This window comes from Somniosus microcephalus, chromosome 3, assembly GCF_052327205.1.
Source record: "Somniosus microcephalus isolate GS21.2 chromosome 3, FLI_Smic_1.0, whole genome shotgun sequence".
In the NCBI taxonomy this organism is placed as follows: Eukaryota; Metazoa; Chordata; class Chondrichthyes; order Squaliformes; family Somniosidae; genus Somniosus; species Somniosus microcephalus.
In genome coordinates, this window is record NC_140989.1 from 365,468,344 (window position 1) to 365,486,225 (window position 17,882).

General features: G+C 45.7%; 1 protein-coding gene across 1 annotated transcript in view; it reads right to left on the minus strand.

The window, feature by feature from the left end:
* lpar3 (lysophosphatidic acid receptor 3) overlaps positions 1-14,741 on the minus strand; it is a 94,592-nt gene extending 79,851 nt beyond the window's left edge. Inside the window, exon 1 of the mRNA XM_085983529.1 lies at positions 14,279-14,741. The gene's annotated coding sequence lies outside the window, so the exon portion shown is untranslated. The remainder of the gene's footprint in view (positions 1-14,278) is intronic.
* Positions 14,742-17,882: the final 3,141 nt, after the last annotated feature.

A 17,882-nucleotide genomic window follows, 5' to 3' on the forward strand; every position in this document is an offset into this window, starting at 1 on the left:
TTTTAATTAAGTAATTCTTGGGATATGGGCGACGCTAGCAAGGCCAGCATTTATTGCCCATCCTGTGCTCGCTGACCTACACTGGCTCCCAGTCTGGCAAAGCCTCGATTTAAAAAAATCTCCTCCTTGTTTTCAAATCCCTCCGTGGCCTCGCCCCTCCCTAAACCCTAAACGGTGGCACTCCCTGCCTAAACCTCTCCGCCTCTCTACCTCTCTCTCCTCCTTTTAAGATGCCCCTTAAAACCGACCTCTTCACCTCTCCTAATATATCTTTATGTGGCTCAGTGTCAAATTTTGTTTGATAACACCCCTGTGAAGCACCTTGTACTATATTTTAAGGCGTTATATAAATGCAATTTGCTGTTATTACAATGTGCTCAGTTGATCACAGCTGCCAACAATGCTTCATTGATGATAGACAGTGAGATTAATGTTCCTATTCAAATTCCTTTAACCAGGAACACAGTTCGTGAATAGTTTGGGCTTGTACTCACTGGAGTTTAGAAGATTGAGAGGGGATCTCATCGAAACATATAAAATTATGGCAGGCCTGGACAGGCTGAATTCAGAGAGAATGTTTCCAATGGCAGGGGAGCACAGAACCAGGGGCCACAGTCTAAAAATAGCGGGCAAATCATTTAAAACAGAGATGAGGAAGAATTTCTTCACTCAAAGAGTGGTGAGCCTGTGGAATTCCCTGCCACAGAGGGCTGTGAAGGCTAATTCAATAAATATTTTCAAGAGAGAATTGGATATATTTCTGAAGGCTAAGGGGATTAAGGGTTACGGAGAAAAGGCAGGGACGGGGTACTGAACTGGTAAGATCAGCTAAGATCTCAGACGAAGATCAGCCATGATCTCATTGAATGGCGGAGCAGGCTCGAAGGGCCGAATGGCCTACTCCTGTTCCTATCTCTATGTTTCTATGTTTCTATTATTTTTTTTCCCTGAAACCAATCGTAAATCTTCAGTGAATTAGAAGCTGTGTCAGCCGTGGCTCTGTGGGTAGCACCTCCTCACTCTCTGAATCAGAAGGTTGTGGGTTCGAGTTCCACTCCAAGAGACTTGAGCACAAAAATCTAGGCTGACACTCCCAGTGCATTAGCAAAATACTGCGGATGCTGGAAATCCGAAATAACAACAGAAAAAGCTGGAAAAACTCAGCAGGCCAGGCAACATCCGTGGAGAGAGAAACAGAGTTAACGTTTCAGGTCGAAACCCTTCCTCAGGACTGAGAAAAAAAAGCAGGAAATGAAACAGATTAAAAGGTCAGTTTGGGGGGCTGGGAAATGGGGGAGGGGATGAACGAACAAAAGGGAAGGTCTGAGAGGTGAAGAGACATTAAGAGATATTCAAGGCGAGCCGAGATGGTGATAGGACTAGTAAAGAGACAAAAGATGGCTCTAGATTAGGTGTGAAATGGCAGAGTGAGAGACAGCTGCCATGTGGGAGAGAGAAAAAGGGGGAAGGGCACAAAACAACGGTGTGGATAAAAAATATATTAAAAATGTAATAGGGGCCGAGGTTATGATCTGAAATTGTTGAACTTGATATTGAGTCCGGAAGGCTGTAAAGTGCCTCATCGGAAGATGAGGTGCTGTTCCTCGAGTTTACGCTGAGCTTCCGTGGAACAATGCAAGAGGCCTGAGGGACTGCTGCACTGTCGGCTGTGCTGTCTTTCGGGTGAGACGTTAAACCGAGGCCCCGTCTGCTCTCAGGTGGGTGTGAAAGATCCCACGGCACTATTCCGTAGAACAGCAGAAGAGTTCTCAATATTTATCCCTCAATCAACATAACAAAACCAGATGATCTGGTCGTTATCACCTTACTGTTTGTGGGAGCTTGCTGTGCGCAAATTGGCTGCCGCGGTTTCTACATTACAACAGTGACTCCACTTCAAAAAGTACTTCATTGGCTGTGAAGCGCTTTGGGACGTCCGGTGGTCGTGAAAGGCGCTATAGAAATGCAATTTGGTAGTAATCTACATTATCTACTGTGGGGTCTCCATATTACTGGTCTGTAATAATCTGGGCCTTGCCCTTAGTTTTGCGGGACTTGTTCTCTAAAGAAGAGAAACAATCTTTCTTTTTTGAAATGTTTGGAAGGCAGTTAACAATGAGGTAAAGAAAAAACTCCTTCGATATTCACATTGCGGTAGTGGCATGGGGGAGGATAAAAACTGTTCAAACATTATTCAGCTGAAGAGGTAATAAAGGTCTGAGCAACGTGGGACCTAAGGGCACAAAGCACTCGCATGGTAGTGAGAGCAGGCGTTGCTTTGTGCATAACACAAGCCTGTTACTATGGAATTTGCAATACATGCCTGACTCTAAATGGGAGTATGTATTTACTGTAAGGTGACATAACAAGTTAGCAACTCTAACAAGCACATCGCACGAAACCAGTGGTGTGTGGGAGAAGAAAGGGTCGCGCAGCGGCATTTATTGCAGGAAAGAATTTCAGTGGGCCAAATCATCATGTCTCTATCTGCAATGCTCTGGCATATGACAGGAGAATATGAAGTGAAATAGGTACAAAAACCTGCAGTTGTATAGCCTCATTAAAGTAGTAACACGCCTCGAGGCATTTCACAGGAGGATACCAGCATCTTGTATTCTTTCAGCCCCGCCGCTGGCCAAGGGCTCAGCAAATCTCGCCCCACGGTGCCACCGCCCGTTTTCATCCTTATCGAGTTTCTAGGCCTATATCTTGTCGAACAAATTGTGAGGTTATTAGCGACTATGAAAGAAAACCCATTAAGGCCATGGCGATCTGGATGGTTTTGCGCCCCTATCAATCCTCACAACGGTAATTGAAACTTACGGTCAGAGATATGGTGGATCTCGGTGTAAGTGATTTAAATCTCTCAACGGAATTTGACAACAGTGTAAGCACTGCCAGATGGTAAATGACAATACAGGAAACTCTCTTTTAACCGGCAGAATTCAGGAATAGGTTCAGGTAAGATTTACTGTATATTAGTGGCCGTGTAACCGGGGTTCCTGGATCTGTGGACGTGTAACCGGGGTTCCTGCACCTGTGGCTGTGCAACAGGGACTCCAGGATCTGGGGCCGTGTAACCGGGACTCCTGCACAAGTGCCGTGTAACCGGGGCTCCTGCACCTGTGGCCGTGTACGGGGCTCTCATACCTTGGTAAGTATACCTCTCTGTAATCCGGACTTTTTGATCAACCGGCAACACGCCGGTCCCATCGGTGCCGGATAAAAAAGAGTTTTATGTATATAGCCAAAATACTATTTCTTCGCAAAGGTATTTGAAGGTACTTGATGCTAAACCTACCTTCAGATGCCAATCCATTCTTACAATGCACGACAACCGGGGATGAATACAGCTTCAACGGGCTAGAAATTGCAGTCGGAGACATACCTCCCGAGTGCGCCTCCGACCCGCGAAACTATTACGAAAGTACCTGCTGGTGCCCAGGCTGCGAAGGGTTGTGGTCTCAGGCCTCGAGGCAGAGGGCAGCGTAATGGCCCACAGATCCCAGGGACGCAGGCGGTACAGAAGCCTACCTGGGATCGTGTGGGCCCGTTCCTCCAATCAAAAGCAGAATTCCATTTCAATCATTTACTAAGGGAATCCCCTAATGATATGCAATGGAATCCCCAAATCTAATAATTATACAAGTACAGAATTGGAATTTTATTCATAAGTACCTTCATTGCACCAACCTCAATAGAAATTAAACTTTTGCAATAATTTTATACATTATTAAAACCATAATCCGGGCCAATATTTGCATAAACTCAATTAATACCGTGTATGTGCATAATTTAGGATATGAAAATTTTTAATTTAAGGCTTAGATATCCTCTTACGCTGATGCAAGCAGGCCCTGCGCCCGCTTGCATCAACCATAAGACTTACGTGGGCAATTGCTAGCCAGTCGCTGGGCAAATAGCCCAACTCTGCACCAGCGATTGCTTTTTCGGAGCCCCCGCGGATGGCCTGGCAACACATACATTGACAGGTCGCAAGTTCCGGATTTCGGGAAATCCCGAACTTGCGGGGCTTTTCAAAAGGAAGTGCATGCTCTGAGAGTACGCCATCACAGACAGCGCAATTTCAGGGCCAATGTCTTTTTACCCATTGAGCACATTTCACCTGTAGCTTATATGTCAGGAACTGCCAAATGCATAAAGCATAAATATTTGGAAAAATGTAAAATAAATGTGTGAGCCACATCTACCAGTCATACCCAGCGATGACGGAAGCCAGAGGCCAGGTCAGCGGGTTTTAGAACAGTCCGTTCCTTCATTCTATTACCACTTGTGAGATTGGAATCTACAAACCCAGGACAGCATTCCAGGGCATCCAGATACGCTTTGTGCTCCACCCTGCTACCATCACATCTAAGCTGGTAGGTTTGAGACTGACCTGCTACTGCATTTTCTGGTGGAAAGTGGACAATGATATTAGTGCTGTATTTTCCATAAAGGTTTACCTTCTTGCTTCAAGAATTTGGCCAGGCATTCTGGTCATTTGTTATCTGTGTGATTTCAGTAAAACAATTTGCAAACTTCATGCATTCGTTCATTACAACAGTGACTACACTTCAAAAGTACTTCATTGGCAGTAAAGCTCTTTGGGACATCTTGAAAGGCGCTATATAAATGCAAGTCTTTCTTTCTTTCATGCAGCCTAGACTAGATGTTTAGGTCAGTTATCAGACCACAACTCCAACACCTACCATCATCTCCGGCATCCCCTCCCTCCACCAAACTACAAAATCCGCTTCCAGGATAAGAACATAAGAAATAGGAGCAGGAGCAGCCCATTCAGCCCCTCGAGCCTGCTCCGCCATTCAATGAGATCATGGCTGATCTGTTCTTCGCCTCAACTCCATTTTTCCGCCCGCTCCCCATAACCCTTGACTCCCCTGTACCTCAAATATCTGTCTATCTCTGCCTTGAATATATTCAATGACTCCGTCCCCGCAGCTCTCTGGGGTAGAGAATTCCAAAGCTTCACCACCCTCTGAGAGAAGAAAATAAGAACACAAGAAATAGGAGCAGGAGTAGGCCATTCGGCCCCAGCTGGTCGAGGAGAGACCAGTGGACTGTTCCATATGTCTGGCAGGTGGTTATTTTTCAGTATGTTACTGTAGTCTCTCTCTATGCTTATTAACAAGTGTACCTTTAGTAGAAAATGGCATAAAGTTGGGAACTAATTTTTCCCTCCAGGTAAACCATTTTATCCTCCAATCTATGACTGGAATACCAAGGAGAAAGCACAATGTAGTAAACATCAAACCTTAAGGAGGGAGGGAGGGAGGGAGAGAGAGAGAGAGAGAGAAAGAGAGAGAGAGAAAGAGAGAGAGAAAGAGAAAGAGAGAGAGAGAGAAAGAGAGAAAGAAAGAGAGAGAGAAAGAGAGAGAGAGAAAGAGAGAGAGAGAAAGAGAGAGAGAAAGAGAGAGAGAAAGAGAAAGAGAAAGAGAGAGAGAGAGAGAGAAAGAGAGAGAGACAGAGAGAAAGAGAGAAAGAAAGAAAGACTTGTATTTATATAGCGCCTTTCACGACCTCAGGACGTCTCAAGGTGTCCTACAGCCAATTAAGTCCTTTTGAAGTAACAACAGAAAATGCTGGAAAAACTCAGCAGGCCAGGCAACATCCGTGGAGAGAGAAACCGAGTCAACGTTTCGGGTCAAACCCTTCGTCAGGACTGGAAGTCCTTTTGAAGTGTGGTCACTTGTTGTGTAGGAAATTAAATTGAAACAGTAACCAGACCTGAATCTCTTTCAGTAAGAAACAAGAGCGCACTGGAACACTTGGCCATCCACCTGAAACAGAGTGTAAGCCATTGCAGGAATGACAGCACCAACGACACTGGCATTGCAAATACAGGTGAATCCCAATAGTGTCATCCAAAATGTCAGTGATTTGACCAGAAACTCTACTGTATGTTTCCAGGTATGGTACTGGGCTCAGGACCCAGAAGTCACAAGTTCAAACCCCAGCTCTGAAATTGAATGCAATAAATTTGGCCACTTATAGACTGGCACCAAGAAAGTTAACTGGCACCACTTCAAGGAAGGGAACTTGCAACCACTTAGTATGGCGGCTCTAGTACCATACTAAGTGGTTGACTCTGAAGTCAAACTAAAACAATCATTACTTAAACAACTAGGAATGGGTAATAAATGCAGCCTTGGTAGTACTGGCCAAATCCTGAGAGCAAAGATATAAAAAGAAAATCTACCCTTGGACCACTTGATTAATAATGGCATGTTCTGGACACCTGCTTATTCATTCATGGGATGTGGCATCACTGGCAAGGCCAACACTTATTGCCCTTGAGAAGGTGAGCTATCTTCTCTGAACCACTGCAGTCTGTGAGGTGAAGCTCTTATTGTTGTTTTTCTTAACAGTTTGTTACAACTGAGTGACTTGCTTGGCCATTTCAATAGGGCAGTTAAGAGTCCACCACATTGCTGTGGGTCTGGAGTCACATATCGGCCAGACCGGGTAAGGACGGCAGATTTCCTTCCCTAAAGGACATTAGTGAACCAGATGGGTTTTTACAACAATCCTCACAGACCTCACAGAAACCCCACAGTGCAGATAGAGGCCATTTCGGCCCATCGAGCCGGCACCGACACATATCCCACCCGATCCCCGTAACCCCTACACCAACACATATCCCACCCTATCCCCGTAACCCCACGTATTTAATCCCCCTAACACTAAGGGTCAATTTATCATAGCCAATCAACCTAACCTGCACATCTTTGGACTGTGGGAGGAAACCGGAGCACCCGGAGAAAACCCACGCAAACACGGGGAGAATGTGCAAACTCCACACAGACAGTCGCCCGAGGCCGGATTCGAACCCGGGTCCCTGGCGCTGTGAGACAACAGTGCTAACCACTATGCCACCGTGCTTCATGGGCACCATTACTGATACTAGCTTTTTATTCCAGATTTATTGAATTTAAATTCCACAGCTGCCGTGGTGGGATATGAACTCACGTCTATCCAGATCATTTAGGCCAGGCCTCTGGATTCATAGATCCACTAACATAACCACTATGCTATCGTACCTGTTTCGTGAGCGTAGGACATTGAAATGCGAAACAATTAACTGTGACTCGCTTCCAAGAGTCTAAACAATGACCATTGGAACCAAAGGTGGTGAATACTTGACTCTTTCAAGTGTCCATTTGAATGAGCATTAACGCACATATAAAGTCTACAGTGTCAGAATGCAGATAGCAGATCAAAATCAGCGCTGAATGTTGTCACTGGGTCTGCAAACAACCATGTTTTAATAAAATACGCCCCAGGTTCCCATGATAAAAATCAGAATTAGATTCAAGCTTGACCAGACTGATACCTGGGATGGCAGGAATGACGTATGAGGAGAGATTGGATCGATTAGGCTTGTACTCGCTGGAGTTTAGAAGAATGAGAGGGGATCTCATTGAAACTTATAAAATTCTAACAGGACTAGATAGACTAGATGCAGGAAGGATGTTCCCGATGGCGGGGGAGTCCAGAACCAGGGGTCACAGTCTAAGGATAAGGGGTAAGCCATTTAGGACAGAGATGAGGAGGAATTTCTTCACCCAGAGAGTAGTGAATCTGTGGAATTCTCTACCACAGAAGGCAGTTGAGGCCAATTCATTAAATATATTCAAGAAGGAGTTAGATATATTTCTTGAGGCTAAAGGGATCACGGGATATGGGGAGAAAGCAGGGACAGGGTACTGAGTTTGGATGATCAGCCATGATCTCATTAAATGGCGGAGCAGGCTCGAGGGGCCGAATGGCCTACTCCTATCTTCTATGTTTCTATGTTTCTATGCTTTGTCCTTTAATCAGCTCTCTGCACTCTATTTCAGCATAAAACATCTTGAAGAATTTATCACATGGAGAAAATGGGATATCTGGCAGTAATTACAAGGCAATAAAATCTGAGAAGGATTGGTTTGCATCATGAGCCATTATCACAAAAATAGTCCACCATCTTGAAGTCACACAATATTGGGGTAGGCACTGTTTTAATCTACATGGGGCATTAATCAGTTTTGGACCCATTTTTTGTGATGCTAGCTGTTCTCAGACCCCCTCCTATCCACCCCCCAACCCCTATTGTTAATCAATGATGACGGTCACATGGCAGGATTCCATTTTTTTTATTGTATGGAATGTACAGCACAGAAACAGGCCATTCGGCCCAACTGGTCCATGCCGGTGTTTCTGCTCCACACCAGCCTCCTCCCACCCCTCTTCATCTAAGCCTATCTGATTATCCTTCTATTCCTTTCTCCCCCATGTGCTTATCAAGCTCCCCCTTAACTGTATCTCTGCTATTCACCTCAACCACTCCCTGTGGGAGCGAGTTCCACATTCTCACCACTCTCTGGGTAAAGAAGTTTCTCCTGAATTCCCGATTGGATTTATTAGTGACTATCTTATATTTATATTGACTGCCCAACAAGTGGAAACATCTTCTCTCTGCCTGCCCTGTCAAGCCCATTCACAATTTTAAAGACCTCGATCAGGTCACCCCTCAGCCTTCTCTTTTCTAGAGTAAAGAGCCCCAGCCTGTTCAGCCTTTCCTGATAGTTATAATCTCTCAGCTGATCTTTGCAGAGTTTCCATCTTCCTTTCTAGACAACATTCTCCCCTCTTTCGCTCCAGAAAGGATTGGCGCTGCTGGGATACAGTTCCACAGTTGGCATCACAGTCCAGTATCTTGCCAAAGTGGCCATTCTTCACCTGTGAGGCAAGACAGTGAGTATCGGCAACTTCTTTGATTGCAGTGCATTGCAGGCATGCATGACACGTCAGCTGTGGCTCAGTGGGTAGCACTCCTTGCCCTTGAGTCTGAGCGTTGTGGGTTCAAGTCCCACTCCAGTGACTGGAGCATAAAAATCAAGGCTGATACTTCAGTGCAGTACTGAGGACAAGCTGCACTGTTGGAGGTGCCGTCTTTCAGATGAGACGTTAAACTGAGGCCCCATCTGCTCTCTCAGGTGGACGTAAAAGATCCCACAGCACTATTTCGAAGAAGAGCAGTGGAGTTATCCCTGGTATCCTAGCCAATATTTATCCCTCAATCAACATAACAAACAGATTATCTGGTCATTATCACATTGCTGTTGGTGGGAGCTTGCTGTGCGCAAATTCACTGCTGGGTTTCCTACAATAGATCAGTGACTACAGTTCATTGGCTGTAAAGTGCATTGGGACGTCCGGTGGTCATGAAAGGTGTTATATAAATGCAAGTCTTTCTTTTCAGTTGCACCACTGAGGTAGCAGGATTCACAAATGTGACGACAAAGTTTGCAATTAATATTCATGAATGTCGGTTGTTGTAGGTACTAACTAGCGACTTAACGTCAGATTACTGGGACAGCATTAATACAAGCTAAACGATATACTTAAAAAGGTTTGAAACTGGGAAGAGAGTATTAACAATCCACATCCATTTGGACAAATACCAGCTACCATTTACTTATCCCATGGTATTTAAGTCCATATACATTTCATATTCTTGGCTAATATTGTATTCCACAATTCAGTTTGTCAATCGTGCTCAAGTCAGCTTTACATGAATTCGAGGCGTGATTCTAGATAAGATTCATTTCAGTTTAATTACTGAAAACTTGACACCTGGGAAAATATATTATAAGACGGAATGAGAGATTCAGATAAAGTGTGAACCTCAAGCACCTTATCTGGAACCAATAGTATTCCCTATTGGTTTTTGTCTTTTCAACCATAAGAAAGACGTGGAAGACCATTCAACCCACGCATCTACATCCAGCCCACAGGATACATTCTCAGCTGCGGAGACCCAACGGAGGGATGCACTTTTGATACAAGTTCTTTTTCTAGGCATGGTGTTATGACAGACATCAAACACCGCAAGGCTCTGCGAGAACCTCACTAAAGGATTAACTCATTGTGAAGTGAACATTGAGCTCTGCGAAATGGTAACCGATATGTTGTTAACCAGAGAACTCAGTATATGTGTTATAATCCGGTTATTTAAACAATTGAGGGCGCGACCAATACACTTCTCTTTCTTTAGATGTATATTTACATAATTAATTGGACTAAGCTGGCACTTTTTAAACTGAGTTCAGCAAGTTTTACACACTTCTTTGGGTTGTGGCACATAATAAGGAGATTTGTACTTGTACAGCTTTTAACACATCCTCCGGACGCTCAAAAGCACTACTTGAAGGAGAGGAGGGAGCAAGCAGAGGCTTAATTCCTGGGGTTACGGAGGGAGACATGGTAGCCAGCTTGTGTGCAGAAATGCCCCACAAACAGCAAGTGAGATGAACGACCAGTTAATCTGTCTTTCATGGTGTTGCGCATCCCCGATTTTAATCGCTCCACCATTGGCGGCCGTGCCTTCAACTGGGCCCTAAGCTCTCGGCATTCCCTCCCTCAACCTCTCCACCTCTCTCGCCCCCCTTTAGGACGCTCCTTCAAACTTACCTCTATGAAGTAAAGGGAATTAAGGGTTATGGGGAGCGGGCAGGAATTTGGACATGAGTCTAGGTTCGGATCGGTCATGGCCCTGTGGGTAGCGGAGCGGGCCCATGGGCCGTGTACCCTGATCCTGCTCCTATTTCGTGTGTCTAATTCTGTTAGGTTCAGGAGATGGTTCTGTGATAGTGGATTGGTGGTTAGGATCAGATCAGCCATGATCTTATTGAATGGCGGAGCAGGCTCGAGGGGCCGATTGGCCTACTCCTGCTCCTATTTCTTATGTTCTTATGTTCTTATGACCAAGCTTTTGGTCACCTGTCCTGATACCTCCTCATGTGGCTCGGTGTCAAATTTTGTTTGATAATCGCTCCTGTGAAGCACCTTGGGAATCTAGAACTAGGGGGCATAGTTTCAGGGTAAGGGGTCGCCCATTTAAGACAGAGATGAGGAGGAATTTCTTCTCTCAGAGGGTGGTGAACCTTTGGAATTCTCTTCCCCGGAGAGCCGTGGAGGCGGAGTCAGTGACTATATTCAAGGCGGAGATTGACAGATTTTTCAGCTACAGGGGAGTCGAGGGTTATGGGGAGCGGGCGGGAAAGTGGAGTTGAGGCCAAGATCAGATCAGCCATGATCTTATTGAATGGCGGAGCAGGCTCGAGGGGCCGAATGGCCGACTCCTGCTCCTATTTCTTATGTTCTTATAAAAGGCGCTATATAAGCAGGAATACAGGAACAAGGATGTCTTGCTGCAGTTGTACAGGGCCTTGGTGAGACCACACCTTGAGTATTGTGTGCAGTTTTGGTCGCCTTATCTGAGGAAGGATGTTCTTGCCATGGAAGGAGTGCAGCGAAGATTCACCAGGCTGATACCTGGGATGGCAGGAATGACATACAAGGAGAGATTGGGTCGATTGGGCTTGTACTTGCTGGAGTTTAGAAGAATGAGAGGGGATCTCATTGAAACTTATAAAATTCTGACAGGACTGGACAGACTAGATGCAGGAAGGATGTTCCTAATGGCCGGGGAGTCCAGAACCAGGGCTCACAGTCTAAGGATAAGGGGTAGGCCATTTAGGACAGAGATGAGGAGGAATTTCTTCACCCAGAGAGTGGTGAACCTGTGGAATTCTCTACCACAGAAGGCAGTAGAGGCCAATTCATTAAATATATTCAAGAAAGAGTTGGATATATTTCTTAAGGCTAAAGGGGTCAAGGGGTATGGGGAGAAGGCAGGGACAGGGTACTGAATTTGGATGATCAGTCATGGTCTCATTAAATGGCGGAGCAGGCTCGAGGGGCCGAATGGCCTACTCCTGCTCCTATCTTCTATGTTTCTATAAATATATAAGTTGTTGTAAAGGGAGGAATGTTTGCCAGGACAGTGGGAGGACGCCCTCCTCTCCTTCGAGTAGTGCACTGGGATTATTTTCACATCCACCTAAGCCACGAACGGGCGGATGGTGGCCTGCTCGAATACCTCGCCCAAAAGACGGCCCCTCTGGCAATGCAGCACTCCCTTGGTACTGCACTGCAGTGCCAGCCGAGATGACATGCTGAAGTCTGGGAACGGGGATAGAACCCACAACACTCTGACTCAGAGATGGGTGCAGTACTGACTGTGCAATATTACACAGTACATGCAGTTACAGCAGAAGTCTTCCAGCAGCCTGTACAGTTTGTTAGTACCAGACATTATGTACTGAAAGGCTCAGAGTCACTCCCGATAGAGGACAATGGAGAAAGGAATCTTACTGGAATAATCCCTGTTTGAGATGTATACCTGTCAAGGATTCATTTTTTTTTGAACAGAGCTTTGATTAAAAAAAACTGCAGATGCTGAAGAAATATTAACTGAAAATACTAAAACAGGTCAGTTAGCATCGATGAAGCAAGACTTGTGTTCATATAGCATCTCTCATGACCACCGGACGCCTCAAAGCGCTTTACAGCCAATGAAGTACTTTTTGAAGTGTGGTCACTGTTGTAATGTGGGAAACGTGGCAGCCGATTGGTGCACAGCAAGATCCCACAAACAGATAATGACCAAATCATCTGTTTTTTACTGATGCTGCTTGATGGGTAAATATTGGCCGGGACACCAGGAATAACTCCCCTGCTCCTCTTCCAATAGTGGCCGTGGGATCTTTTACATCCACCTGAGAGAGCAGACTTGGCCTCGGTTTAACATCTCATCTGAAAGCCGGCACCTCCGACAGTGCAGCACTCACTCAGCACGGCCCTTCCGACAGTGCAGCGCTCCCTCAGCACTGCCCCTCTGACAGTGCAGCGCTCCTTCAGTACTGCCCCTCTGACAGTGCAGCACTCCCTCAGTACTGCCCCACCGACAGTGCGGCGCTCCCTCAGTACTGCCCCTCTGACAGTGCAGCACTCCCTCAGTACTGCCCCTCTGACAGTGTGGCACTCCCTTAGTACTGCCCCTCCGACAGTGTAGTACTCCCTCAGTACTGCACCTCCGACAGTGCAGCACTCCCTCAGTACTGCCCCTCCAACAGTGCAACGCTCCCTCAGTACTGCCCCATCAACAGTGCAGCGCTCCCTCAGTACTTACCCTCCGACAGTTCACTGTCGGAGAGGCAGTACTGAGGGAGCGCTGCACTGTCGGAGGAGCAGTACTGAGGGAGCGCTGCACTGTCGGAGGGGCAGTACTGAGGGAGCGCTGCACTGTCGGAGGGGCAGTACTGAGGGAGCGCTGCACTTTTGGAGGGGCAGTACTGAGGGAGCGCTGCACTGTCAGAGGGGCAGTACTGAGGGAGCGCTGCACTGTCGGAGGGGCAGTACTGAGGGAGCGCATGCACTGTCGGAGGGGCAGTACTGAGGGAAGCGCTGCACTGTCAGAGGGGTAGTACTGAGGGAGCGCTGCACTGTTGGAGAGGCAGTACTGAGGGAGCGCTGCGCTGTTGGAGGGGCAGTACTGAGAGAGCGCTGCACTTTTGGAGGGGCAGTACTGAGGGAGCGCTGCACTGTCAGAGGGGCAGTACTGAGGGAGCGCTGCACTGTCGGAGGGTCAGTACTGAGGGAGCGCTGCACTGTCGGAGGGGCAGTACTGAGGGAGCGCTGCACTGTCGGAGGGGCAGTACTGAGGGAGTGCTGCACTTTCGGAGGGGCTGTTTTTCGAGACGTTAAACCGAGACCCAGGTGGACGTAAAAGATCCCATGGTACTATTTCGATAGAAAAGCAGGTGGGTTATCCCTGGTAATATTTATCCCTCAATCAACATCACTAAAAGCAGATTATCTGGTCATCATCACATTGCTGTTTCCTACAACAGTTACTACACGTCAAAAAGTACTTCATTGGCTGTGAAGCGCTTTGGGGCGTCTGGTGGTTGTGAAAGGCGCTATATAAATTCAAGCCTTTCATTTATCATTAGGTGCACCGAGTATCGCTCTAATTTTAAGAGCACTCAAGTTATGTAAAATAAGCTGAGAGGACCGAATAGAAACGGTGCATTTAAAAAATAAACTTGAAGATTGAGGGTTAGAACATTGCCACTTTAAAGTATAACCACAGCCATTTATTACAATGCGCTTGTTTGGTATGATTCCTTTTTTAAAAATGCTGTTGTCAGAAGAGCAAAATCGGTGACTAAAGTTCCCAGAGCCAAATATTAATCTAAGTACATCAGTGACTGCAGTAATTAGGATTTTAAGATTTTGTAGGGAAATCTTCTTTGCTGGTTTCTGCAACTCCTACGCCGCAGTGTGAACAGACACCAGGACAAAGCTTGAGAGACCCCGGGACTGCAGCGATCACAACAGCAACAAGCTCCAGTCTGGTGCGCCTTACCTTTGCTCACCTACTCCCGATTTTCTGGGGCAACTTTGAAGGAAGCTTCTCAAGTTTCAGTTACTCCCAGGGTCACAGTACTTGGAATAATCTCTCGTCTTTTCAGCTTCGCTTGAGTTCTGTTGCCACCCCCACCTTCGGGGTGTTTTTTTTCTCTCTCTCTCTTGAGAAACTTGTCGAGTTTCCAGTCTGGCGCTGTGCCCTTAGCCCAGGAGCAGAGGGATCGCCTTCCTCAAGCTCCGCAGACCGACCGCTTGCTCTCCAGTCAGGACATCTGAAGGGGTGGGGCTTGTCCAACAGGTGCGCCCAGCACTGACCGGCAGTGCCCAGGAGATGCGCTTCTCTTCCAGAAACTGTTAGGCGATTAACAAAAGTGTTCTGCTGCAGGAGAGTGAGCTTTGCTGCGACTGTGTTCAGGGAAGGAGTCACTCCACCATGCACTTCATTCCAGGCCAGTCGGTATTCCCTTCATGTTGGGGCAGGTTCCGACACTGAAAGAGAGGGAGTGGGAAACATGTTGAACAGGTCCAGAAATGCCTGCACAGATTGACTTGGCCGTGGTGCAGGTTGGGTGGGGCATGGATTGCAAAATCGAGTGAAAGAAATCTGACTGCAGACCTATGGGGGAGGTGGAAGCGGTCAGTTACACCAGGAATGCTAACATACCCCATTCTTTGTGTTTCCATAGGATTACATCGGATATATGGCACAGAAACCATTCAGCCCAACCAGTCCATGCGGCGTTTATGCTCCACACCAGCCTCCCCCATCCATATTCAGGGCAAAGGGAGATGGTGATCCCAGACCGATACCTGGGATGGCAGGAATGACGTATGAGGAGAGGTTGGGTCGATTGGGCTTATATTCGCTGGAGTTTAGAAGAATGAGAGGGGATCTCATTGAAACTTATAAAATTCTAACAGGACTAGACAGACTAGATGCAGGAAGGATGTTTCTGATCTGCAGTATTTTGCTATCGTACAGGATGTTTCTGATGGTCGGGGAGTCCAGAACCAGGGGTCACAGTCTAAGGATAAGGGGTAACCATTTAGGACAGAGATGAGGAGGAATTTCTTCACCCAGAGAGTGGTGAACCTGTGGAATTCTCTACCACAGAAGACAGTAGAGGCCAATTCATTACATATATTCAAGAAGGAGTTGGATATATTTCTTAAGGCTAAAGGGATCAAGGGATATGGGGAGAAAGCAGGGACAGGGTACTGAATTTGGATGATCAGCCATGATATCATTGAATGGCAGAGCAGGCTCGAGGGGCCGAATGGCCTACTCCTGCTCCTATCTTCTATGTTTCTATGTTTTCCTCAACCAGCTATCAGCATAACCCTCTATTCCTTTCTCCCTCATATGATTATCGAGCCTCCCCTTAAATGTATCGATACTATTCGCCTCAACCACTCCCTGTGGTAGCGAGTTCCACATTCTCACCACTCTCTGGGTAAAGAAGTTTCTTCTGAATTCCCTATTGGATTTCTTGGTGACTATCTTATATTGATGGCCTCTAGTTATGCTCTTCCCCACAAGTGGAAACATTCTCTCTGTATGCACTCTATCAAAACCTTTCATAATTTTAAAGACCTCTATTAGGTCACCCCTCAGCCCTCTTTATTTAAGAGAAAAGAGACCCAGCCTGTTCATCCTTTCCTGATATGTATACCCTCGCATTTCTGGTATCATCCTTGTAAATCTTCTCTGCACCCTCTCCAGTGCCTCTATATCCTTTTTATAATACGGTGACCAGAACTGTACGCAGTACTCCCAAGTGCGGTCTAACCAAGGTTCGATACAAGTTCAGCATAACTTCTCTACTTTTCAATTCTATCCCTCTAGAAATAAACCCTAGTGCCTGGTTTGCTTTTTTTGTGGCCTTGTTAACCTGTGTCTCAACTTTCAGTGATTTGTGTATTTGTACTCCGAGATCCCTTTGTTCCTCTACCCCACCTAGACTCGTACCTTCCAAGTGATAAGTGACCTCCCTATTCTTCCTACCAAAATGTAATACCTCACATTTATCTGTGTTGAAATTCATTTGCCAATTATATGCCCATTCTGCAAGTTTATTAATGTCCTCCTGTAATTTGTTGCAGTCCTCCTCAGTATTAACTATCCCCCCCAATTTGGTGTCATCCACAAATTTAGAAATTGTGTTTTTGATTCCAAAGTCTAAATCGTTAATGCAAATTGTGAACAACAGTGGTCCCAGCACTGATCCTTGTGGAACACCACTACCCACTTTCTGCCACACTGGTGGGAGTAGTTTATAAGCCCCCAACCAGTAGCTATACCGTTGGACAGAGTATTAATCAACAAACAGTAGGAGCTTGTAACAAAGGTAATACAATAATCATGGGGGACTTTAATCTTCATATAGACTGGGCAAATCAAATTGGCAAAGGTAGTCTGGAGGATGAGTTCATGGAATGCATTCAAGACAGTTTCCTAGAACAATACGTCATGGAACCAACCAGGGACCAGGCTATTTTAGATCTTGAATTGTGTAATGAGACAGGATTAATTAGCTATCATTTATCCCAACTCTCTGCTTTCTGTCTTGAAGCCAATAGTTGCATATTGCCTGTTCCCAGCATCCGTCCAGTATGTTGCCAGACATTTCCAGTTATTTCATTGAGTTTGATATAGAGGGGATAAGAGGTCCGTTGATTCCTATGCGTATATCAACATCCGAGGACACAGTGATAGTTAGATGAAGTAGGGTGGGAAGAGGCTCCTGTGGCCCATGGAGCAGTTGGGCTGAATGGCCTGTTTCTGTGCTGTAAATTGGAGATAATAAATAACAAGGGGCAGAAAACACTGGTGGGAGTAGTTTATAGGCCCCCAACCAGTAGCTATACCATTGGACAGTGTATTAATTAACAAACAATAGGAGCTTGTAACAAAGGTAATACAATAATCATGGGGGACTTTAATCTTCATATAGATTGGGCAAATCAAATTGGCAAAGGTAGCCTGGAGGACAAGTTCATTCAAGACAGTTTCCTAGAACAATACGTCATGGAACCAACCAGGGACCAGGCTATTTTAGATCTTGAATTGTGTAATGAGACAGGGTTAATTAGTAATCACATAGTAAAGGATCGTCTGGGGAAGAGTGATCATAATATGATAAAATGTCACGTTGCGTTTGAGAGTGAAATACTTCAGTCAGAAACGAGAGTCTTCAACTTAAAGCCAATTAGGTAGGTATGAGGGGTGGGTTGGCTAAGATAGATTGGGAAATTAGATTAAAAGGTATGACGGTAGATAAGCAGTGGCAAACATTTAAAGAAATATTCCAAAATTCTCAACGAATGTACATTCCATTGAGAAATAAAAACTCTACGGGAAAAGTGATCTATCCGTGGCTAACTAAAGAAGTTAAGGTTAGTAGTAGATTAAAAGAAGAGGCTTATAATGTTGCAAAGAATAGTAGTAAGTCTGAGGATTGGGAGCGCTTTAGAAACCAGCAAAGGACGACCAAAAATTGATAAAAAGGGAAAAAATAGAATGAGAATAAACTATCAAGAAATATAAAAACAGATTGTAAGAGCTTCTACAAGTATGTAAAAAGGAAGAGATTAGTAAAAGG